Source organism: Culex pipiens, chromosome 2 (assembly GCF_016801865.2).
Source record: "Culex pipiens pallens isolate TS chromosome 2, TS_CPP_V2, whole genome shotgun sequence".
NCBI classification, from domain to species: Eukaryota; Metazoa; Arthropoda; class Insecta; order Diptera; family Culicidae; genus Culex; species Culex pipiens.
This window is the reverse complement of record NC_068938.1, coordinates 90,439,121-90,465,416: the sequence shown is the minus strand read 5'-3', so window position 1 is coordinate 90,465,416 and position 26,296 is coordinate 90,439,121. Positions and strand designations below refer to the sequence as shown.

The 26,296-nt window shown below is 37.3% G+C and overlaps 2 protein-coding genes across 4 annotated transcripts in view; one reads left to right on the top strand and one right to left on the bottom strand.

Moving 5' to 3' along the window:
• The window catches only part of LOC120416306 (alpha-N-acetylgalactosaminidase), a 107,479-nt gene extending 101,629 nt beyond the window's left edge, over positions 1–5,850 (bottom strand). Inside the window, exon 1 of one of the 2 annotated variants that reach the window (XM_039578029.2) lies at positions 5,144–5,850. The gene's annotated coding sequence lies outside the window, so the exon portion shown is untranslated. The remainder of the gene's footprint in view (positions 1–5,143) is intronic. The other variant, XM_039578028.2, reaches the window with a different exon arrangement.
• LOC120416305 (6-phosphofructo-2-kinase/fructose-2,6-bisphosphatase 1-like) overlaps positions 1–26,296 on the top strand; it is a 183,589-nt gene that overhangs the window by 139,485 nt on the left and 17,808 nt on the right. The window lies entirely within an intron of this gene.

Genomic DNA, 26,296 nt, shown 5'->3' with positions numbered 1-26,296 from the left:
ACATAACATTTTTGTTTGGCCGCGTGGCGCGTTCCATTCTATAATATTTCGCTCAACTTTGAAAAAGAAAAAACGTCTCTCTCGCTTGCATAACCACACTCCACAAACTCCATTCCTGAACCCGGTGGAGTGACATTTTCTGCGCCAACATGCGCGGATTGGATCATTTCTGGCTGGTTGAAAACGATTCGAAGCTTTATGAAGTTCAATAAGTCTTACCTCGAGGGGCCTTCTTACGTATTAAATTTGGATTGTTATTTTAGTGCAATAATGAGGGCCATTAATCCTCCCCTTTTCGCAAGTAGACCGACATAGAATTGGCCGTTGAGGTTTGCTTTATTGAGGCATTAAAAGTGGAAGAAATGGTGTACCACAGCTAGCAATTATTTGCCACCGCCGAAAGAAGGCATAACCGTTTGTATTATCACCATTTCACCGTTGACTCATTGACGAGATGGTTCATGTAGCTCATCAAAGACTTCAACCAGGAAACACGAGCTGCAACCATGGTTTGTCGATACTAAAGCCCCGAAGTGTGCCCCACTGAGGTTTCCCGCAATAACTCATCGCTCGACAGCGGTGGCCGACAGCAGCGGCGACGTGTTAAATAAATTAATAAATTTAAAGAGCCTCATCACTTGAGGCGGTCACTTCCCCAGTGAAGGCACAGCTGCGGGCTCAAAACGTTCAACAGAACACAGTGAGAAAAGTGTAGAATAAAAAGTTGAAAACCTAAAATCCTACATTTTCTTTTCATTTGAATTTCATCAAGATTCTTGAAAATAAATATCAACCGAAATTGGTCACTTTTAGCTCACCGTGCCCTCCAACATAAAAGTTCACCAGAAGTTGAGCCAGGAAATGAGTTCAACCTGGTCATTAGCATGGGTAGAACTCGTCACCACGGAGTCCAGGACGTCCACAACCTGCAAACCCACAGGGCCTTTCTCGCGGTTAAGCAAACACTCTTAGAAAAGACCCTGGTCCCTCCCCCGCACGACTTGAACTCGCCGCGCCGGTTGATCGCCGGGTGGAAAAACGAGTTTCAGCAGAATACGCTTTACGACTTCTAATGCGGGCTTTGAGAGTTCGAGTGTGGGACACACGGTCTAGGTTTCGCGATCTAAGCGCTTACGGTGTGCACAGGGCTTGGCCCCGGGTGGAGAATCATCGCCTTGGATGCAGATGCATAGCATCAACCCGAAACAGTGCATCGATAACCTTTTGTCAACACGGGGGAAGGTGGACCAGTGCCGCAGCGGTGTGTTTGTATGGATGCGATGGCATTTCGAACAGAACGGTTGTGTGTTGAAGAAATCGTGGAACTAACTTTGTCTAGGAATGCTGTAAGAATTTAAATGAAATAATTTACACATTTTTTCCCGATCATTAAATTTTGCAGTATTCTGGATTTTGCATTTTTCATGGGACAAAGAAAGGACTTTTTAATTTTTTATTTTTTTGTTTTTTCTTGTAATATACTTTTTTCTTGTCTCATTTTTTTATTCTCATTTAATGTAATGAGTTTTTCACGATTTCGCGGACAGCGTAAAATTTGCGATTTTCTCAATGTTATACAAATATTTAATCCACAAAGCAGTTTTATGTAAACTAAAATAGTTTTCAATTGAATAGCGTGTTATAAACTTTTTTAACACTTGAAGATATTTATGAAAAGAAGTGAACGAATAACAAATATTGAATAAAATTGTTATAAAATTTACTTATAGTTGAACTCTAGGGTGACAAGAAAAATTGAAAATTTCGAAAAATCGCAAGAGATACCCCCTGGATCGATTTTTTAGGCAAAAACAAGTAACTGTGCCAATTTTGAGCCAAATCGGTTAAGGCTTAGGGGTCGCTTTTCATCGTTGAAGTTTACATGGGGAAAATCGCAAAAATGTATGGGGAAAAACATCGCTTCAGGATTTTTGCAGCAGGTGGCGCAGGTCTCGCCCAAAATTGTCCAAGTGTGAGATTCTTGTAGGAAATTTAATTACCTACAACTTTGTAGAAGGGTGCAAGACGATCCGAGTTGATCCTGATGAGTTATGAGCAATGCGATGAAAAGAAATCGGCTTATATACTTGGAAGTGTACAAGGGGTATATAGGAAGTATATAAGAAAATATTTTTTTCTAGAAAAATCACCAATAATCAGGATCAACTCGGATCGTTTTGCACCCTTCGACAAAGTTGTAGGGAATTAAATTTCCTACAAGAATCTCACACTTGGACAATTTTGGGCGAGACCTGCGCCACCTAGCAGAAAATTACTGAAACGATGTTTTTCCCCATACATTTTCGTGATTTTCCCCATATAAACTTCAACGATGAAAAGCGACCCCTTAGCCTTAACCGATTTGGCTAAAAATTGGCACAGATACTTAATTTTGCATTAGGAATCGAGTCAGAGGGTATCTCTGATGTCGATTTTTTTTATTGTCACCCTATTGAACACTAACCTATAAGTGAAAAAAAAAAAGAGTAATTTAAATCAGAAAAAAATGGAATCATCAAATTGTCACAAAAGGCGAAGAGAAGGATGATTACATTATTTAATTGAAGTAAGCTGTTAGAAAGGTCTAAAAATCAAGTTTGATGAGACAAATGTTCAGTAATGATATTTTTTTGTAGTACATTAAAACATAAATATAAAAAAAATAAGTTTTAACAAAACTCTATGATATTTTAAGATAATATTTTCCCGGTTTGTTAAACATTTTTCTCGTTTCGTGAAGTATCCGTGAAATTTTGTGTTTTTGAGTCACGAATCCCGTGAAAAATGCATTTTTTTAGCGTGAAAAATCACTAAGCCTAAAGAAATGAATCACACACACAAATTGCAACAAATTGCAAAAGGTTCCAGTTCAGGGTATGACGGAAAGACCTAAAAACTAAAAGAAGTAGGGGAAATTACTGGTTCAATACTTTTTTTTCAAAACAGCATAAAATCAAATCAGTGGAAGTATTCATGTTTACAAATTCTTAGACATACTCAAAATGCCAAGCTCGTGACATTTTTATTTTTTAAATACACTTTAAATGCGTTTTAAGAACTAAATTTGGTTGAAAACAAAATATTTGTCGATTTTGAGGTTTACTTTAGTAAATTTTGAGACTTGAAATCATCATTTAAAAAAATACATTGAAAAAAGAAATATTTAAACTTAAGAAGATTTTAGGTTTAGTAAATTTACATGTTTTCTGCCAATGTTTTAAAAAATGTGTTTTACCAACATTGTCTATATTTTAATTAAAAATAAGTTATTTCTGAATGTCCCAGACTATGCCTCTACGAAAAACTCTATAGCAAAATAAAGTGGAAAATTAGCAAAACTTGAAAAAAGTGAATAAAAAGTGAGAAAAAAAGGCAGAAGCTTAATATATATGGTGGTAGAATAAGCTAAATACTATCAGAAACATTAGTATATGTTTCTGAGATAAATTCAAATAAAATTACAAAAAAAATAAAAAACCACCAAACATAAAACAAGTGAAGAAAACTTTAGCGTGGAACAAATACGACTCAAAATGATCTCCTGATCACGAAAAAAAATAAAAATAAAAAAAACCTTCCACCCAAGAATGTTTAGACTATTTTTTGAGAATACAAAATTTGTAGATCCAAAATAATACATGTACTTTAAGTTACATAATAAATATCAATTTACCTATCTCGAGAATTCAGCAAAAAAAAAATATTTTTAAGTATATTTCATTTTCACACACCAACCTATTCATTTAAAGAAAACAAAAATGATTGCAATCATCTCACGATGCATTTCAACGTCCTTTTAGTATTTGTTTAATTGGCATTCATTAAAATTTTGATTTACTGGACAAAAACTATAAAGAACACAGAAAAATGTTGAAAATGCTTTTTCCCTGTGACTTAGCGTTAATGTATCTAATTTGGATCTACCTTGTTGAAGATCTTCCGGATCAAATTCAACAAGAATCATTTTAATTGGTTAGATATTAACCTAGAGTCATGCAGTTGGGTTTCCTGTTAAAATGTGAGAATTTATCGATTCAATAGTATTCATCATTTTCAAGAATTATCAACAATTTAAAAAATTTCTTTTGATAACGTACCGGCCTAAAAATTACATCACAGTTTTCAAGCTCAACAAGCTTTAAGACTTGTTTGGAGGGCCTCTAGATTACCTTAATAGGTCAAATGATGGATCCGGGCATAGTTTCCATAAGGGCAGAATCGGCTTCATAAAAAACGCAAATACCACAAAATTTATAGGACATCAAAATTTTATTGAATACAAACAATAACGTAAAAAAACTTATGTTTAGCATATTTCTTGCGAAATTTAAATCATTTTTCTTAAAGGAAAGAAAGCAAATAAATGTTTAATGTTGATGTAAAAAAACCTTAAATTTCAAATTTTAAGCACAATCTTTCAAAATTTTGGAGCAAAAAATTTCACAAAATGGAAAATGGGCAAAATATTAATGATTTTTTTTGCGAAAGTATTTTTTTAGTTTTTTGTCTTTTTAGCAAAAAAAAACAAAAGTGCTCTATTTTATGAAAAATACAAAAAAAAGTAATACAATGTTTGTTAAATAGTCAACAATTGTTTTTTCAATTAAAATTTTCAAATTTGGGATTTTTTTCATGATTTATTAATTTTGATGACTTTTAGCAACCATGAAATTTGAAAGGTAAATATTATTCTTTTGCTTTAAATTTTATTAATATTTTTGTTTAAAACTGAACACAAAACGGAAGTGAAAATGTATTTAGTAAGAAAATTAGACGAGAACGTGAAAATTTGTTGAAAAAAATTGTTAGGAATTTAAATTTTATGACACAAAGAATTTAAGAATATTGTTGTACTGCTTAAAATTCAGCTTTCTTTTTATTGACACAACTTTTTACGATCATATACCACATCTTCATCCTTTTATTTCCCCTTCCAGAGTCCGTTTTCGTTCGTCAACTGAATTCAACATCCAATTAACACACCATCGCCAGTTTGTTGTCGTTTTCTTGTTTCTCGCTTTTCATGTCTTTCTGGGTTATCTCTGCCTCTTCATACAAACTGTCCAGCAAGTCATACTTTTAATGTGATCAATGCTGATGACCCTTCTACACAAGCGTGCTCTTCCTCCGAAAACCTACTGACCTGTTGTGTCTGCGCCTTCTGGTGTAATTTATTCAAATCTACACAGATTCCGGTCAACAACCCTTGATGCTCGAGCTCGACGACAACTCTTGATACTCGCTGAACACGAGTCACACACAACACAACCCCGGCGATGCTAAGGGGACACTTCCTTCGGTGTTTGGAACCCTTGAACGCTGTTCACAACAGCACCACTTTCGTTGGCGCGATCTTTTTCTTCTCGTTTCAAACGAAACTCGCAGACGCTCACTCGCAACCACTTTCGTTTAGTCGCGCGCGCGATCCTTCTATTTTTGCACACTCTGCAAGAGTTGCTATCACTATGTTGTTGTTTTTATTTTGTGGTGCACTGGATAGAGTGAGATAACAGCCCACGATATCGGCGCAGTACTTTCGCAGCTGTGCAACGATAAAACACTTCAACAGGGTTGAGCAAGCGACTCAACAGACTGCAACTGGACTCGTTTTTTGTCGAGAAATGCTCGAGCGTAAACACACCCTGTTTATCTGTACCGATACCAGGCTGGACGATCCCAACTTGGACACTTGGACTAACACGACCCGAAAGAAGCCCTACTTCGAAGTTAACGACCAACCGAGAACACTAACAAGCAAGAATTCTAATAAAGAGGCACCACCGCGGACAAAACACGTGCGTCTGGCTCGAGAGTCAGCGCAATACTTGCCGAGGGGTTCGCGGCGTTGATCCGGGCAAAGCTGGAGCTCAAGCCGACCAAGCCAAACAACTCAGTATAAACAACTGGAAAGTATCGCTCGCGCGCGAGAGAGAGCGAGCGAGCAGAGCGTTAAGTCGGCTTGCGAGCGCCCGCAGTTCAACGGTGGTTGTTCTCAGCTGTGGATTAATCCACAGTCCGGCGAAGAGTTGGATAAAACCTAAAGTTTGCGAGCTAAGGTGCCTACAAGCGCCCACTTACCGAGTTCCCGTGTGAGATGGGAAACGGGCAAGAGTTGGGAGAGTGGGAGCATAAAACATAAGCAGTGAGCTGAGCTAAGGTTCTCTTGCGACGTGGTGTAGAGCAGCATAATGATTTGGGTTGGTCGAAGAAACCAAACAGCCGTCGTGCAACATGTTTTGATGGGAGATGTAATGTTGCGCGACAAGCGGATACTTTCCGAGGTTTGAAAAGCTAAATAATAAGTTCTAATTAGGTTTTAAGAAATCTAAACTCACTTTTGAAATACTGCCGAAATGGGATTATTTTACATTTTTGAAATTTTGGGAAGTAATTTATGTATAAGAAAAAGAAATTCTTGCTTTTTATCCCACAATATTTTTTTTATGTTAAAACCAAAAAAAGCACTTTGAAAAATAATTGCTCCATCACTCAATCAAACGATTTATAGAAAAATCTCCTGTTTGAAGAATAAATATAAAAGGCTATATATGGGCTATATATGGCCGCAAATTTTTAATTTATCAAAAAAAATGTCAACAAATTAATATCAGGTATAGGGTAAATTTCTTATTTTTTTTTCAAAAAACTTCAAAATTTCAATGGAAATTTAAGTGCAATCAGAGGAAATTGATTTTAAATGCATTCCCCTGCGTTTAAAATCGTTTTAAGCATGTTTTTCGATGTTTATTGTCGCAAAAAGTTTTATTTTTGCAATTTTTTTTGTTTTCGTCAAATCTTACTTTTTTTGAAAACTAATGATTGCAAAACAACTTCATTTAGTGTAAAATGCATTTCAAAACACTCTTTGCATTCAAATGTTGAGACCTTGGCTTGTTAATTCAATTTGTATATTTTTTTAGTTTTTTAGGCTTTTTCATCGTTCAAGAATGACAGGAAAAGGTAGTAGTTTCACGACGGAATTGCAAAAAGTACTGTTTGATAACAAACAAATGCTGAAAAGTGCTATTTTTCAGCACTGAAATGGATGCTGCAAGGTTAAACTTATAAGCACTTGTTTTGAAAAGTAATTCTTTTCAACATTATTTTGATTTGAACGGTGAATTGACAGAATACTTGGACATTTGACTTATAAATCATTTATAAAACAAGGTTATCTAAGTTGGATAAATAAAACGAGTGCTGAAAAAAAAAACAAGTTTTGCAACGAGTTGTTTACAACAATAAGCAATTCCGAAAAACGCTTATTGAATGGAATTTTAGGTCAAACAGTGTTAAGTAATATTACCGACCAAATAAAAAAATATTGAAAAATGTTACTTTTAGGCTCTAGTGATGAAAAGTTCAATTTTTAAGAAACTTTTTCAGTGCTTAAAAGTAGAACTGTTCAACACTGTAATTGAAAGTTATTAATCTTCCAATCTGTTATTTTTTGTAGAGAGTAGGCAGTTTCGATGTTCGAGTATAACAAGAAAAGTAAGAAGTTTTACGACGGAATTGCAAAAATGTTTTTTTACGCTAGAGTTTATGGTGGTGCAAAATTTGGTACTGGAGGAATATTGTTTTGAGAAAATTTAAGGCACCGGAAATATGTTTTTTTAAAGACATTTTAATGTTGTCAAAGTAAATTTAAAAAATATTTTTTAGATGGAGATATGACATTTTTAAAAAATCTTAAATTGCCAAACAAAATTTCATTTTTAGACGCAAAATCAAATTTGCAATTGAAAATTACATTTTTTTATAAAGTTTACCCTTTTTAAGTGATAGGCATTTGAAGGTTTTTATCGAAAAATGTTCAGTTTTTTGGTAATTTAAAAATATTTAACCCATGCAAATCATATTGTTAAATAACTAAGAAAATATTCTAAATGTTTCTTTTTTGACATTGTTGCTGAGGTCTTAAAGTTAAAATATGGTGAAAAACGAGTTTTTCTCAGTGCAATTGAATTTGCCCTCATATCAACTCGCGATGTCTTGGAAACTATTGGTTCGATTTTCAAAATTGAAAAATGAAACTTTTGTGAAATTATCTGTTATGATCTTATTTTCAAAAATGGATTCGAAATTAAGAAATCCTGTTTAGCTTATGAAAATGTAAAAAAAGTTTTTTGTCCTTTCAAATAGTTACACTTGGTTCTAAAAATTATCTAAATTATTTCTAACGAAAAGTGCAGGAAATTTTCCTTAAGTTTCAATTTTTAAACATTGAGTAATAAGTTTCCGAGTTTAAGGGTTAGTTCAATGAAACTTAGAAAAACTAATTTCACCACATTTTAATTTTAAGAGGCTGTTTCTCAGCAACAATGTAAAATGTGTGGAATTTCCTTTACTTTTCGAAAGTATTTTGTTATCAGTGCAACCGTTTTTCCCTTTTACCTTTTTTCTGAAGAGTCCCTAGAGTGCTACCTCATCATAACCTACAACTTTGCTGAAGACAACAAATCGATCAAAAAACCCCTTCACAGGCCCATTTTGTTTGACCTGCCCGCAGAATCGTATGGAACCTTATACGGAGAAACAAATGATGCAACAAAGCTTCATTGACATAGAGAATGTATGGAAAACGTGAAAAAATGTGAAAATCTGGAAAAAATGCCAAATTTTAGAGAATTTCTCAAATACTTTTCGCCATAATTTTATTTCCTAAATAAAAGTACACAGAAAAAAATAATGTAAATTTGGAAGCTGTAATTTTTGATGGTTGAATATTACCTCTTTTATGATGTAATTTTACCTCAATTTAGACTGAAAAAGTGACATTACACCAGAAAAGTGGTAAAATTACACATTTCCAGAGGTAACATTACAATAATTAGGCAATAATTTACAGCCTGAAACGGTGATGAGATAGAAATTTGGTGTCAAAGGGACTTATATGTAAAAATAGACGCCCGATTTAATGGCGTACTCAGAATTCCGAAAAAACGTATTTTTCATCGAAAAAAAAAACAACTAAACAAGTATTAAAAACTCTGCCATTTTCCGTTATTCAACTGTTATTATTATTTTTTTATTTTTTTGAAAAAGTTGGTCATCGTTGGACATTCACGGTCACCCGCGACAGACACGGACGACGGAACAAAGAGAAACGCAAAAAGTATCTTTTCAAAACTTTTTTTCGTAAAATCGAGATAACTCGTGATGTTTATGAGCAAACCCCTTATGTTTTTTAAATCTAAATATTTGAAATTGCCTGTTTTTTTTTTAAATTACACCTTTTTTCTGACATAAAAGATGTACGTACCCCTTCCCAGATGTAATATTACCATGATTTTTTTTCTGTGTAGAAAAGTTAATCCTACACGGAGAAAAAAGAGTTCATAAAATCGTGAACAAGCGTTCATGAAAATGGGAACCACGAACAAAGTGTTCAAATTCCATGGTACGTTTTTCGAAATCGTACCATGAGATTTGAACACTTTGTTCGTGGTTCCTATTTTCATGAACGCTTGTTCACGATTTTGGGAACTCTTTTTTCTCCGTGTATTAAAAATCGTTCATTCAACAATTATTGAATAAATGTTAGCTCTGGATTTAAATGGCAATGAAATTTGCACAGCCTTTAATTTCAGCCACCCTTCTTCGGGTGAAAGAAGGAATCATTCAATCACGGGTATACATTTCTGCAACCCAGACGGAAACCGCTCTTCTAGGAAGCACGCCAACACCTCTTCGCGATTGAACCAGTTTTCCCTTTCAATCGCGCCCGATGCCGTCATCGACGGGCCAACGTGCCGTGAAAAATTAAATGATTATACCCCGCACGTCAATAGCCGCTTGCAATATGCTCAAGAGAGCTTTCCTAGATGAGCTTTCAGTGACGCCGACGACGTACACGGAGAAAAAAGAGTTCCCAAAATCGTGAACAAGCGTTCATGAAAATGGGAACCTCGAACAAAGTGTTCAAATCCCATGGTACGATTTTGAAAAACGTACCATGAAATTTGAACACTTTGTTCGTGGTTCCCATTTTCATGAACGCTTGTTCACGATTTTAGGAACTCTTTTTTCTCCGTGTAGGTTCATAACCGGTATCCGGCGACAATCTCACACTCACACAATTGATGAGGAAAACTCGTTCTGGGAGGAAAACTTTCCACTGATCACTGCTGGGCCCAGGCAAGTCAAACGGAAAAGTTGTTCGTAACCACACACCAGTGTACAAAACGTACTACAACATAGTCCAGCCGCCGGTACTAAACATACATTTTGCCGGGGCCCGATTTTGCTATTACGATTACGACCACGACAAGCAATGGGGCTTAACTAATAAGAGGAACGGAAAAACTACACGCGGTGTATACACCTAGTTTAGTACCCAACTTGAAAAAAAACTAACGTTTTGTCTGTTGAGCCATATGGGCCACCAATGTCTGGCTGGTGGTGTGTTCCACACTGGACCTGGTTTCGTTTGACACGACGACGACGAAGTCGGAAAAAAGTGGACTGCATTTCCTTGCCCACACAGAAAAAAATAATGTAAGCTTTAATTTTGGAAGGTTGAATATTACCACTTTTATGATGTAATATTACCTCAATTTAGACTGAAAAAGTGACATTACACCAGAAAAGTGGTAAAATTACACATTTCCAGAGGTAAAATTACACCTTTTTTCTGACATAAAAGATGTACCCCTTCCCAGATGTAATATTACCATGATTTTTTTTCTGTGCAGCTGAACCAGCGCGAAAGCTTCATGAACCTGGCGTCTAATCGTTGGAGTTAGTACAAGTACGCGTTGTCCCAGCGCACTGCTGGTGGTGATGCGTTACGCAACTAGACTAGAAGAAGAAGTGAACCAGTTACGCAGACCTACGACGTTTTCCTGGCCAAAACAACCCGGTTGATTAGTCGCTGGGGTTGGCAAACGATTAATGTTTCCGCACGAGTAGGCCCAATTTCTGGGACCGCGCACTTACACTTGGGGTGGTTTGGTGACGAGCATAATTGGGGGAGGGCTTGAAAAAATAAAAATGTTGTCTCTATTTGAATGCGGGCAGGAACTTCAACATTTTCTAAAAACGAAATAAATGTTTGCCCAAGTTTTTTTTTCATCTGATTAATTTAACAATATAATGATGCTTAAATAATTCGTTTCCCAAAGCTTTTATGGTTTCTTGACGACAGTTTTAAGGCTAAGAAAAATAAAATATTAAAAATCAAAAAGAAAATAAATCAATTAATGTAACCCTCTACAAAGCAATTCTTCCAAGAATGATCATATTGTTTGGAAATAAAATATTTGTATTTTTTGATTGGGATGAAACTTAGTGTGTATAGGAAATATACCCTTTCTCGGTTCATTTTTACTGGCTTATCAGAACTTTGATCATGAACTACAGCTTTCAGATTTTTTTGTTTTGTCAATTTCAAAGTAATAAATAGCTCAAATAAAAGTTAGCAAGCAACTCTCGTTTGTTGATGTATCTGAAAATAATGTTTGATTAGCGACAAACTGCAAAAGTGACGAGAATATGTTGAAAAGCTTAGTGGGTAATTCTCCGCCAACTCACCAGCAGTTGCCCCGACCCTTCTTCGATTTGCGTAAAGCTTTGTCCTAAGGGGTAATTTTTGTCCCTGATCACGAATCTGAGGTCCGTTATTTGATATCTCGTGACGGAGGGATGCTACGACCCTTTCCATTTTTGAACATGCGAAAAAAGAGGTGTTTTTCAATAATTTACAGCCTGAAACGGTGATGAGATAGAAATTTGGTGTCAAAGGGACTTATATGTAAAAATAGACGCCCGATTTAATGGCGTACTCAGAATTCCGAAAAAACGTATTTTTCATCGAAAAAAAAAACAACTAAACAAGTATTAAAAACTCTGCCATTTTCCGTTATTCAACTGTTATTATTATTTTTTTATTTTTTTGAAAAAGTTGGTCATCGTTGGACATTCACGGTCACCCGCGACAGACACGGACGACGGAACAAAGAGAAACGCAAAAAGTATATTTTCAAAACTTTTTTTCGTAAAATCGAGATAACTCGTGATGTTTATGAGCAAACCCCTTATGTTTTTTAAATCTAAATATTTGAAATTGCCTGTTTTACAACTTTGTAGAACTTTGTTACACTCTAAAAAATAACCCTGCAAAGTTAGAGAAAACACGAAATTTTTAAAATGAAAAATGTTATTCTAAATGAAAAAATTACCCTTCTGGGTCAATGTAGATTCAAAAAGTACAATAATTTTCCCATAAAATGGCATGTTCCAAAAAAATTTAAGTAACGGAAAATGGCAGATTGTTTAAAACTTTTTTAGTGTTTTTTTTTCGATGAAAAATACGTTTTTTCGGAATTCTGAGTACGCCATCAAATCGGGCGTCTAATTTTACATGAAAGTCCCTTAGAAACCAAATTTCTATCTCATCACCGTTTCAGGCTGCAAATTATTGAAGAGGGGTCGGGGCAACTTTTCCCGATTTCGTGTGAGTTGGTAGAGTGATGAAAATGGGTATATTTACCCTACTTTTCCCATGACCATAGAATACATTTTGCATCCTCAGTTTGTCCATACAAATTTTCATACAATGTTGGGAGCTGTCCATACAAAATCAAATATTCAAAAATATGTTTCTTGAAAACGGATTTTCTGATCGATTTGGTGTCTTCGGCAAAATTATATACATTGATTAGGACTTCTTAAGAAAAAAAAATAGTTACACTCTAAAAATAATTTGCCAATTTTTCAATTACATTACAATACATACTTAGATTTTTTTACCGAATTCGGTAGTTGAAAAATCGGTAAAGTTTAGATCGGTTAACCATCTGTCAAAATGAACAAATTTTTACCGAAAATCGGTTGTACGATGAACAATAATGAACTTCATTACCGAATTTCGGTAAGTTTTTACCGAATTCGGTAGTTTTCAGTTTACAGAACTGTTCAGCAGTTCTAAATTCGGTAAACTTTACCGAATTCGGTAAAAAGTATAAGTTTGTACTTCTCTGATTAGTTTGCAATACGTTGTAAAAGCCCTCGCGACCTCCGAAACTTATTTTATATTTTCTCTGAAGCAAATTCAATTTTCATTGTTTTTTAATAAAGAGCATTTGAAGAACGTTCACATGAAATGCTTTGTATTATTCAAAGCATTTTTGAACTTGATTATTCGTAAATTGATCGAGAACGAATCGAAAAACGGCTTTATTTACAAATGGCGCTTGGAACCTTTTGAAAACTAACTCGAGACTTGTTTGTTTTCCTTTGTTTTCTTTTCTGTTAGCTTTCACCAATTCAAATACCGATCTAAAGTAACTAATAACAGTTTTTGAAAACCAAACAAATTGGGAGTTAAAAAATATAATCAAAGAACTTCTGTACTCCACCGAGCGCACGAACTAGACATCACTTTCCCTCAACTATGTAAATAATTGCATGCAATAATGTACACAATACTGGAGCAACACGGTCGCATCGGGAAGTTGATGATGCAAGCTTGCAAAAGAGTCCACCCATTCCGACGCCGCTGCTGACCAACTCGACCGTAATTCAGGGTAGCATTGATAAATAGGGTCATTTTCATTTCAAAAAATACTTCAAATTTGAGCGTCAACAAACCGGGTATGTTAACTCTGATTCAAATTCGATCAGACCCCCAAAGCCACCCCGGTTAACAGTGGTCCGTCCACACGTTACAAGGTGGCCGCATCAAAAAGAGCACCGTAAAACGGTTCGACACTTCCTCACTTACCACAGTGGCCGGCCGACAGTGTTGCCATCAGTCTAACCCAGTTGCGCGCCTTTCTGGCACCCTGCGGCCATTGGACCTGGGTGGCGGTTTGTTACGTGGTCAGGCCCCACGTGGGGGGTAGTAATTGTCGAGGGGTGCACTTTTTCAATTATTTCAAAAATTAAATTATCGCGCCACCCCCCGGTGGGGGTGAGGGCATAGTTGATAAACACCTTGCCGGGGTGGTCCGGTAGCCAGTTCTGGCGGTCTCCAGTGGCGGAGTCAATAGTGTTTGAATTTTCCACGCACTCACCGTTGTGGCCTTGTACCGGAGTTGGGAAATTCAATGTTTACATGGCGGTGCTACGCAGCTGAGTGCAGACTGGAGGCAAATCTTTAACAACGGAAGTAGGGTGGGAAACTGGTTCACAAAGGGTTGTCTTTACCATGGGTGCTGAGCTAAGGACAATGCAAACTCGAGGAAATGGAAGTTTGCAAAACACTATGGCAGTATAATTGGCTTAAGTGGTGGTACTCATGTGTGGAACATAAAATGTACAATTTAGTAACATACTCCGATTGAATTGTAAACCAAAGATAAAAGAAAAGAGTTGCCTTGCACAGTTTTTCTTCTTCAAATAGATCAAACACGTCCATAGTTAAATGTTTTACTTATTATAATAATTATTAAAGCACCATAAACTTTCTCCAACGCAAAGCTTATCTCTCGGGTGAAGTATAAAAGTGGAGAATTTGAACGATGCGCTCAGCTATTAGCATTTTCGCGCGATCAATCAATCGACGATTTCCTCCGTACGGAACTTCACTGAACCTGAACCGCTAAACGCACCGATCAAACGCACGTTCGGCACAGTCCGTACAGTCTGTAATTGAGTCAATTATTCAGTAATAACTATTATCAACCATTACAGACTGAGCCATGTGGCACTTTTGGCACTTGCGGCATGTCCCACGTGACCTTGCCCGGTTTCCTGTTTGAGCCACGATCGTCCCGCGAGGAATGCTTCGAATCTTTGCCGGGACCATAATTAGGAGTCCCAGCACACGACGCACCTTGTACGGGATGTGTGTGTGGGCTCCGAAGTGCCTCCCAGTCCCAAGGCGATGTCAATCATCACCCCTTCAAAAGTACTCATTTGGTTCAGTCATCATGTCCAAGATAACAAAGAACCAAAGAAGGCACCTTCTGAACATCCCCCCGTGTGTGCGGATCCCCGTTTTGAATGGCAAATATAGACGTTTAATATTGACACATGACTTGGAGCCTACAAATGATCGTTTGTTTTAAGGTGGTGACTAATAAAGTGCGACGAAGGCTCTTGTACGCGGCTGATCATCATAATCAAATTAGACTTTGCGCCTTTCGAACGGGCCTTTGTCTTCCATAACACAGGGTTTTGAGTGGGTCACAGTCATCAGACGGAGACAACTGGTAATCATGAAGGACCGGATGGCAGACTTAACCCGTTTTATGCGTACATGCGTTAAAGTTATCAACCATGACCTGGATTCTTGTTGTTTGAGGCAAATTGCACGGGTGCATCATAAGTATCTTTTTTAGATCTTTTTTGAGGTTTTGTCATACAGCTGTTACACAGAGAGTGTTATTAAATTTGCTACATGATTTGTTGTGGTTAAAGTATTAGCAACAGGCTTTGATAACAGGCTGCCCAATCTAGAGGTTTTTCATTGCTTTATTTGACCGGGACACAACATAAGCAAGGAAAATACATTTAAAAATAACAAAGTATGCAAGAAAGTGTGAATTATGAATAAAAGAAAACAAAAATGTAAATCATTAGTTAGATTTGTATTCAAATGTTCTGGAAATTATCTCAACCCACTACAACCTAACCCCGCCTTTAGACGGGCTTCGATCTAAAAAATCGCTAAAAATCAGTTTTTCAACCGATTTTTGGTCTTTAAACAGCATTGGAAAATTTCAGGGTTTGAAGTTTAACTTGTTTTATGTGACTTTGCCAATGTTTTTAAAAATGTCATTTTTTTAGGGGTCAACTTTGGCTGTGTTTTTTACTAACATTTCCTATATTTTCAGTAAAAAGAAGTATGCAGTAATTTTTGTAGTGTCCCAGACTATGCCTCTACGATTTTTTTTGCAATTTAAATGATGATGGTGCCATTCGATAGCAAAAAATGAGAAAAACATGCAAAAAATTGAAAAAGTGACTGTAAAATGTGAAAAAATAGATAGGCAAAATGTAATTAAATTAGGTGATAGAATAGGCCAAATACTACCAAACACAAACATGAACTAAACAAGATAAATGCAAATTAAAATACTAAAAATAACAAGTAAAACATAAAACAAGAGAAGTAAAGTTTTTCGTAGAACAAAACTTGCTCAAAATGACCTCCTGAACACGAGAAAAATAAATATCTTCCAAAAAAAAATTAGGCAGTAGAGGGTTAACTTGTGATTAGAGGAGCCGCTTACTTTCAACAACCTTATATGGGAGTTGCTGTTGAAGTCAGTTATTTTTGGAGAGCTGGATTCGGAGCCGCTAAATTGTTTTTAAAAGCTTTCCAACTCCACAGCACTGCTTATATGTTTGTTCAAACATAAAATTTACACTTTGCTTAGCATTATTGCTTTTGCATCATGCATCATGAGTTAATCCCAAGTACAGCTGGGACTTCGAATATCCGGATAATTTACATTTTTTCCATATAAAATCAGTTATCATCTTTTCAATCAATTCAAATACAAATAGATGTACGAGGTTTCCAGCTCTAATTCAAAGTTGTTATGTGGGTCTCGTGGCGCAGGGGTAGCGGCTTCGGCTGCCGATCCCGATGATGCTATGAGACGCGGGTTCGATTCCCGCCTTATCCACTGAGCTTCTATCGGATGGTGAAGTAAAACGTCGGTCCCGGTTTCTCCTGTCTCGTCAGAGGCGCTGGAGCAGAAATCCCACGTTAGAGGAAGGCCATGCCCCGGGGGGCGTAGTGCCAATAGTTTCGTTTTTTTTTTTTTATGTCGGAAAATGTAATTTCTTCACTCTTATCAGCGAAATTTCCATAAAACGTAATTTTTTTTATTATATTTTTTGTACTTTTTAAAGGACGAAAAACCACCAATATCAATTAATATCATTATTTAATATTTACGAAACGGTCGTAGAACTTTAAATTATTGCTTTAAAAAAAAATATAATGAGTTTGTGTCTCTCTTAATTATAATTATTTATTCGGAACCCAGAAAAATTTACCTGTGCTTCACAAGCAGGAAACAGTTTTCTTTTTAAGGAAATGTACCAATTTTGAGCGAATTTGGTAAAGATTAACCCATTTTTTGGTAACCGGCTGGAGCTCATGCAAAATAATAATAAGTTTATATTTAGCATAAATCCTTAAAATAGACCAGAGAACAATATTCAGCTTGTGGAGCGAGTTTTTGCACAATAGAGCAATTCTCACCGGACACAAATGAAAAAATGACAAATTTTATGATTTTTTCGAAAAACATATTTTGAAAATGTTGGACTTTAGCCTATCATTTCAATAGGGCGTATTATTGAATATTTTGTCGTTTTAAAATGTTTTTCTTGATTAAAAACTTTTAAAATATTTTATTCGTAAAGATATAACAATTTCCAAAAGTTTTCAGTTTTTTTGAAAATTGGAACATCATTTGCTGAGATATTGACAAAAGAAAATGGGGGGCTGATTGGGTGAGACTAGAGGGTGACGAGCGGGAATTCCCGGGAAAAATTTCCCGGGAAATCGACCATTTTTGGCCTCTCGATTCCCTAGAAATTTGGTCGATAGTCCCGGGAAATTTTATACTCATAAAAATATCGAAGTAAAATTTTATAAACTAATTAGAAAAACATTCGAAAAATTCGAAATGGTTTAAAACATTCGATGTTAACTTGTCGAATGTTCCAATAACTATAATTGAGACAAGCCCAAAACATGTAAACCCTAAAATTTACCTTAAAGCATACTTAGCAGTTAGGTACATCCCAGAAATGATTTTTTTTGAAGTTTTTGTTTAATTATTTGTAATAGGGAAAGCCCTTTTCAAAAAGTTCAATTTCCATATCCTCTCTCGAGCATAGCAATTTCATTTTTGATGTAAATTGTTTTGAGTTGTTATGTGTCATATTGCAAAAATCCCGATACTGGGAAATAATACATTTGCTATTTTTTTACGTCACAAAAATCTTATAACAAGTTCATGCAACAAGCTTGTGCAACATTTGAAAAATCACTCTGTGCGAATTAAGACTCGTAAACATTTTAAACTACAATTTTGAGTCCCTAAAGCCGCAAAAAACGATCTTGTATTTGCAGATTCAGAAAAAAAAATCTAAAAGTTGAAATAGTTCCTTGAAATAATGAGGCTACTTTAATAAACTGATTGAATTGTAACTGAATTCATTGAAAAGAAACAAATTTATGACCTTTCCTTTTTAAATTGTATTGGTATAATTAAAAAAAACTCCCGGGTCCCGGGAATTCCCGGGAAATGGCCAAATTAAACTCTCGATTCTCGGGAAATTCAAAATCTCGAGAATCGTTACCCTCTAGGTGAGACGTTGAAAACTTAAGAGCGAGTTTTTCACCAATGTGTTACAGGTCAGGTCAGGTGGAAAAATGCCATTTAGAATGAATTAAAATATTTTTTAAACAATTTGTTGAATTAGGGGTTCAACATTTATTCGCCTACTTGATACTTGATTTGACGTATTGATCACAGGGTAAATAAGATCTATTTTTTTTTTTTTTTCAAAAATGTTTTAGTTAATTATTTTTAAAATCAAATTTACAACTCCAATACTTCTAACTTACGTGAAATTGTCTGAGGATTCCGAATATGACAAAATTGAGACCCAAAAGTGCCGCTATGACGGCCTACAGAACAAAAACTAACGTTGTAAAATGTTTGTTATAGAAAAATGGAAAAACTACGAGAAAAACTGCGATTGGCCAAAATTTTAATACCGTAGGCCATATATATTAGGGTGGGTACGTTTTTCAAAAAGTTCTCGGATCAAGTTTTAGTATGGTTCCCCTTGTAGGGCATGCCCATAGAGACTTTCATGCCAAATATCAGCTCATTTGGTTGTAAACTGGCTGCGCGCATCAGGGTTAAAGTTTAGATGGGAATTACTATGGGAAATTGGAACTTTTTGTTCAAACGCTCCTACAGGTCTGGGAAAATCACGCGCCAACTTCTGGTATGGTCAGGCCTATGGGGAATGGTCTGGAGAACACTTTTCCCGAAGAGAGCATATGGATTCGTTGTCCCTAGACCTGGCGCATCGGCAAACAATCCGATGTCTCCGGAATCAACGGGTTTCCCTCAAAAAGCATCAAATTTTCCTTAGCATGCTATGAAAGCTTGATGAACACCGCGACGCCATACGTCAGGCAGCTACCACGTGGGTGAGAAACGGCTGGAATATTCAATTGCAAACCTTCTTTTAACTAGAAAATTATCATTTCGAGCAATTCTGATATTATTTAGTCGAATTCAGAATCTTTGTATAGCAAATTTGTATTTTTTTTGCAAATATTTCAACCACGTGGTAGCTGCCTGACGTTTGGCGTCGCGGTGTTCATCAAGCTTTCATAGCATGCTTAGGAAAATTTGATGCTTTTTGAGGGAAAACCGTTGATTCCGGAGACATCGGATTGTTTGCCGATGCGCCAGGTCTAGGGACAACGAATCCATATGCTCTCTTCGGGAAAAGTGTTCTCCAGACCATTCCCCATAGGCCTGACCATACCAGAAGTTGGCGCGTGATTTTCCCAGACCTGTAGGAGCGTTTGAACAAAAAGTTCCAATTTCCCATAGTAATTCCCATCTAAACTTTAACCCTGATGCGCGCAGCCAGTTTACAACCAAATGAGCTGATATTTGGCATGAAAGTCTCTATGGGCATGCCCTACAAGGGGAACCATACTAAAACTTGATCCGAGAACTTTTTGAAAAACGTACCCACCCTAATATATATAGTCCATGAAATTACCTAATTTTTAACCCATGGGAGTATGGGTGTTGGAAACGGAATCGACGTAACACTTCATAATGTGGCCCTCTTAAACCTTGCGGTTTTGTCAACGGATCCACAGGCGTGTATCATTCTTTTTGCGACAAGACTCCGCCTCCCGGGTCTCCTAAGTGTGAAGGTATGGCACGGGGAGAGGGCACCGAATACCTATATTAACACTTAGAATTTTTGCGTCTGCCTCGGGATTCGAACCGGCGACCTCTGGATTGTGAGTCCAGTGCGCGGTCCGATTGATCCACACAGGCAGACATTTGGGTGTTGGAGGCTGTTGCAAAAAGATATTAAGGTTTAAAAAAATCAATTTTTAACAGTAATTTGCAAAAGCTATGAGAAAAAGTCAAACCAATCCTGGATTTCTATGGCACATTTTAAAGTGCTTCAATGGTAGTTTATGCAACAAGTTGCAAAAAGAAGATTTTTTCAGCACGAGTCGTACATTTATCCAACGAGGTTCACCGAGTTGGATAAATACGACGAGTGCTGAAAAAATCAAGTTTTGCAACGAGTTCCATACAACATTTTTTGCAATTCCGAAAAACACCCATTGAGTGAAATTATAAGTCAAATGTTCATGTATTTTGTGGGTCTCGTGGCGCAGGGGTAGCGGCTTCGGCTGCCGATCCCGATGATGCTATGAGACGCGGGTTCGATTCCCGCCTTATCCACTGAGCTTCTATCGGATGGTGAAGTAAAACGTCGGTCCCGGTTTCTCCTGTCTCGTCAGAGGCGCTGGAGCAGAAATCCCACGTTAGAGGAAGGCCATGCCCCGGGGGGCGTAGTGCCAATAGTTTCGTTTCGTTTTTCATGTATTTTGTCAATAAATCAATTAAATAAAAAAAAATGTTGAAAAGTGTTACTTTTCGAAACAAGTGCTGAAAAGTTCAACTTTTCAGCATCCATTTCAGTGCTGAAAAGTACAACTTTTCAGCATTTATTTTGAAAAGTGTTGCTATTCGATTCTGTTATTTTTGGTACACAAAAGTAGGCTTTTTCATCTTTCAAAAATGACAGGAAAAGTAAGTCGTTTTACGACGGAATTGCAAAAAAGAAATTTCGAATGCATCTAAGAGAGTTCGAATTGATGAAGTTTTACGGAAATGCGAACAATTTTAAGACTTTTAATGTTTTTTCGACCTCAAACTTCAAAACCCATGGCATGAGTTCATCTCATGTATAGACAAACAAACGCTGAAAGTTTCATCCAAATCGGAGCACCTCGATACGACCTCTAGAACAAACCGAGCAATATTTACAAATACTGCCTCTTAAAGTTTTCTGTTTGTTTTTCTTTTATCCGCTGTATTGCAGCAACCAGAAAATCTATTTTCAACTTTTCTTAGACGAAATTTCAGGAAGTTTTCTACACATTTCGAAAAAATATGTTCAGAAATTGTCTCTCATGGGCACTATTACACAGCTAAAAAAGTAGTAATCCAGCTACGTGTAAAAGGCCTGGGTGTAAAATAAATATTGCATTATTTTATGCAATTTTATGTGATTTTACACCCTGAAATATGCAGCCCATCAGTATGGGAAATCTACTTGACCGAAATGTCAAGCCCATATATGCGTTTATCTCTTCAGCTTTTCATCGGTCTAATGGCCGATTGGGCTAAGGCACCAGTCCTTACTGTTGGTGCTGGGTTTGAATCCCGTCGGTTGCGACTTTTTATTTGTGTTTGCAAAAATTGTACATGCAGCGTGTAATATTAAGTGTCTATTTTGACGAAGGTGATGTGCATGCTTTTGCATGCGATTTTACCATCGGATTTTTTGCTGTGTAGATAAAAATCGAAAAATTGCGATTTTTAGTAAAAATCAAACATTAAGTGGCCATGTCACGAAAACGGAGCACTTTATCACGGCAATTTATTTTTGTCGTACTTCAGGTCATAAGTGCAGTGCTTCTGGGGACGCGCAGTCCTGTTTTTTCGTGATAATTTTCGTCTCTTTTGTGTGGCTGTTTGTGTGCATGGGGTGATTGGTCAGTATAATTGAATAATGCCGTCATAAGTGCAGTGCTTCTGGGGACGCGCAGTCCTGTTTTTTTCGTGATAATTTTCGTCTCTTTTGTGTGGCTGTTTGTGTGCATGGGGTGATTGGTCAGTATAATTGAATAATGCCGTCATAAGTGCAGTGCTTCTGGGGACGCGCAGTCCTGTTTTTTTTCGTGATAATTTTCGTCTCTTTTGTGTGGCTGTTTGTGTGCATGGGGTGATTGGTCAGTATAATTGAATAATGCCGTCATAAGTGCAGTGCTTCTGGGGACGCGCAGTCCTGTTTTTTCGTGATAATTTTCGTCTCTTTTGTGTGGCTGTTTGTGTGCATGGGGTGATTGGTCAGTATAATTGAATAATGCCGTCATAAGTGCAGTACTTCTGGGGACGCGCAGTCCTGTTTTTTTCGTGATAATTTTCGTCTCTTTTGTGTGGCTGTTTGTGTGCATGGGGTGATTGGTCAGTATAATTGAATAATGCCGTCATAAGTGCAGTGCTTCTGGGGACGCGCAGTCCTGTTTTTTTCGTGATAATTTTCGTCTCTTTTGTGTGGCTGTTTGTGTGCATGGGGTGATTGGTCAGTATAATTGAATAATGCCGTCATAAGTGCAGTGCTTCTGGGGACGCGCAGTCCTGTTTTTTTCGTGATAATTTTCGTCTCTTTTGTGTGGCTGTTTGTGTGCATGGGGTGATTGGTCAGTATAATTGAATAATGCCGTCATAAGTGCAGTGCTTCTGGGGACGCGCAGTCCTGTTTTTTTTCGTGATAATTTTCGTCTCTTTTGTGTGGCTGTTTGTGTGCATGGGGTGATTGGTCAGTATAATTGAATAATGCCGTCATAAGTGCAGTGCTTCTGGGGACGCGCAGTCCTGTTTTTTTTCGTGATAATTTTCGTCTCTTTTGTGTGGCTGTTTGTGTGCATGGGGTGATTGGTCAGTATAATTGAATAATGCCGTCATAAGTGCAGTGCTTCTGGGGACGCGCAGTCCTGTTTTTTTTCGTGATAATTTTCGTCTCTTTTGTGTGGCTGTTTGTGTGCATGGGGTGATTGGTCAGTATAATTGAATAATGCCGTCATAAGTGCAGTGCTTCTGGGGACGCGCAGTCCTGTTTTTTTCGTGATAATTTTCGTCTCTTTTGTGTGGCTGTTTGTGTGCATGGGGTGATTGGTCAGTATAATTGAATAATGCCGTCATAAGTGCAGTGCTTCTGGGGACGCGCAGTCCTGTTTTTTTTCGTGATAATTTTCGTCTCTTTTGTGTGGCTGTTTGTGTGCATGGGGTGATTGGTCAGTATAATTGAATAATGCCGTCATAAGTGCAGTGCTTCTGGGGACGCGCAGTCCTGTTTTTTCGTGATAATTTTCGTCTCTTTTGTGTGGCTGTTTGTGTGCATGGGGTGATTGGTCAGTATAATTGAATAATGCCGTCATAAGTGCAGTGCTTCTGGGGACGCGCAGTCCTGTTTTTTCGTGATAATTTTCGTCTCTTTTGTGTGGCTGTTTGTGTGCATGGGGTGATTGGTCAGTATAATTGAATAATGCCGTCATAAGTGCAGTGCTTCTGGGGACGCGCAGTCCTGTTTTTTTCGTGATAATTTTCGTCTCTTTTGTGTGGCTGTTTGTGTGCATGGGGTGATTGGTCAGTATAATTGAATAATGCCGTCATAAGTGCAGTACTTCTGGGGACGCGCAGTCCTGTTTTTTTCGTGATAATTTTCGTCTCTTTTGTGTGGCTGTTTGTGTGCATGGGGTGATTGGTCAGTATAATTGAATAATGCCGTCATAAGTGCAGTGCTTCTGGGGACGCGCAGTCCTGTTTTTTTCGTGATAATTTTCGTCTCTTTTGTGTGGCTGTTTGTGTGCATGGGGTGATTGGTCAGTATAATTGAATAATGCCGTCATAAGTGCAGTGCTTCTGGGGACGCGCAGTCCTGTTTTTTTTCGTGATAATTTTCGTCTCTTTTGTGTGGCTGTTTGTGTGCATGGGGTGATTGGTCAGTATAATTGAATAATGCCGTCATAAGTGCAGTGCTTCTGGGGACGCGCAGTCCTGTTTTTTCGTGATAATTTTCGTCTCTTTTGTGTGGCTGTTTGTGTGCATGGGGTGATTGGTCAGTATAATTGAATAATGCCGTCATAAGTGCAGTGCTTCTGGGGACGCGCAGTCCTGTTTTTTTCGTGATAATTTTCGTCTCTTTTGTGTGGCTGTTTGTGTGCATGGGGTGATTGGTCAGTATAATTGAATAATGCCGTCATAAGTGCAGTACTTCTGGGGACGCGCAGTCCTGTTTTTTCGTGATAATTTTCGTCTCTTTTGTGTGGCTGTTTGTGTGCATGGGGTGATTGGTCAGTATAATTGAATAATGCCGTCATAAGTGCAGTGCTTCTGGGGACGCGCAGTCCTGTTTTTTCGTGATAATTTTCGTCTCTTTTGTGTGGCTGTTTGTGTGCATGGGGTGATTGGTCAGTATAATTGAATAATGCCGTCATAAGTGCAGTGCTTCTGGGGACGCGCAGTCCTGTTTTTTCGTGATAATTTTCGTCTCTTTTGTGTGGCTGTTTGTGTGCATGGGGTGATTGGTCTTCGTTTTCTTCTTATTTTTTTTAAGTTCGCGCGTTCGTTGGCCGATGAGTTTTTTTTGTTCTCTTTATATAGTTTTCGATAAAAACGATCCGAGTTCGTTAGGTTTATCGCGTAACAAAATTATTTTGATTCATAAAGAACGTCGTGTTGAACGCGATTCTTTTTTGTGTTGAAAAGACCTCGACGTCGGTTGTTTGTGTGTTAAGCCCTCTCCATAGCATCGTAGCTCGAGAGGCAACGAAAATCAATACCTTATCTAGCTAACAGAAAGAAGATCGAAAGGCATTTGATGGTTGAGTTCGTAGCGTCTATTCCGTAACAAATTTATGAATTAAATGGTTATATAATTAAAAATCAGACTACGCTATCATTGCAGCATTGCGTTTAACACCTCATTCTATAATAGTAGTTTATGCAACAAGTTGCAAAAAGAGGATTTTTTCAGCACGAGTCGTACATTTATCCAACGAGGTTCACCGAGTTGGATAAATACGACGAGTGCTGAAAAAATCAAGTTTTGCAACGAGTTCCATACAACATTTTTTGCAATTTCGAAAAACACCCATTGAGTGAAATTTTAAGTCGAATTTTCATGTATTTTTTCAATAAATCGTTTAAATCAAAAAAATGTCGAAAAGTGTTACTTTTCGACACAAGTGCTGAAAAGTTCAACTTTTCAGCACCCATTTCAGTGCTGAAAAGTAGAACTTTTCAGCATTTATTTTGAAAAGTGTTGCTATTCGATTATGTTATTTTTGGTACAGAAAAGTAGGCTATTTCGTCGTTCAAGAATGACAGGAAAAGTAAGTAGTTTCACGACGGAATTGCAAAAATAAACATTATTTGGCTTTATCTTTCCACAGCCGGTTGTCTAAGATAAAACCATTTCATTTAAAATTTAACAACAGTTAAACGGGAAATGTCTCATCCGCAGCATCCGATTGTTTGCCTTGAGAATAATATATAAAACCTTTCAACAAACACTTCGATTTTGGGTCGCATCATCATCTTCTATGATGAATCCTGACCAATCACCCTATCCTACTAACAAATTTTCAGGTTCCTGGCGCTTGTGGGGTGTAAGCACAGAGTAAATCAGCTGCCCTAGTAGCAACCTGCGCTAACTAACATTCCCGTCCCTTAAAATCGAGGTCTACAAACTGACATGGCGGGCGCCGTTGGTGGCCAATGACTGTTACCTATTCGCAACTGATCTAGTTTTGGCAATCATGGTGTTTTATCTTTTCAGCGCATTCATACATGCTGTTGATAAGGGAGACACCACTAGATCGTCGAAGCCTATGATAAGTAGTGCTGAAAGGATATTACGGTTCTGTTCAGCAACGGAGGGGCAACCATGGGTGATCTCTCATGCTCATGCTCATGCTCATGCAATTTATTTTTGTCGTACTTCTCTATGGATCAAAAGTTGCGGGGGTTTGTCCCCTAAACATATCAAAAAGTTTCAAAATTGAAACTTCGGAAAAATAAATTCAAAAAATCAGCCGATTTTACAGAGAATTATTCAATAGACTCAACCTCAACTTTTTATTTTTATTCTTGCAGCAAGAATCTTGCTCTGTTCATGATGTTCCATTTTTTTTGCTAGCCGCAAGGATAAAACATTTTGTATACAACATGCACAAAGCTTTCGATGCACTTTTAACGTGCAATAACTCCCGCAATTGTGTTGCAGATTTGATGCAAGTCGTCCCCGTCGTGGTGGTCCTCCAGCACCGTGGTCATGGTGGTCGCGCACGTGGAGATTTTTTTTTTGTGTTACCATCACACAACTGCCAAATAGGTACACCGACAAATACACACACATGCACCGTTATGAAAACACGTTTTATGTGTAATTTCGATTTTTCAACCTTAAAAAGTTATATTGCATCACTAGACAGGTAATATTTCGGCATCAATGTCAACATCTTCAAGATTTGTAT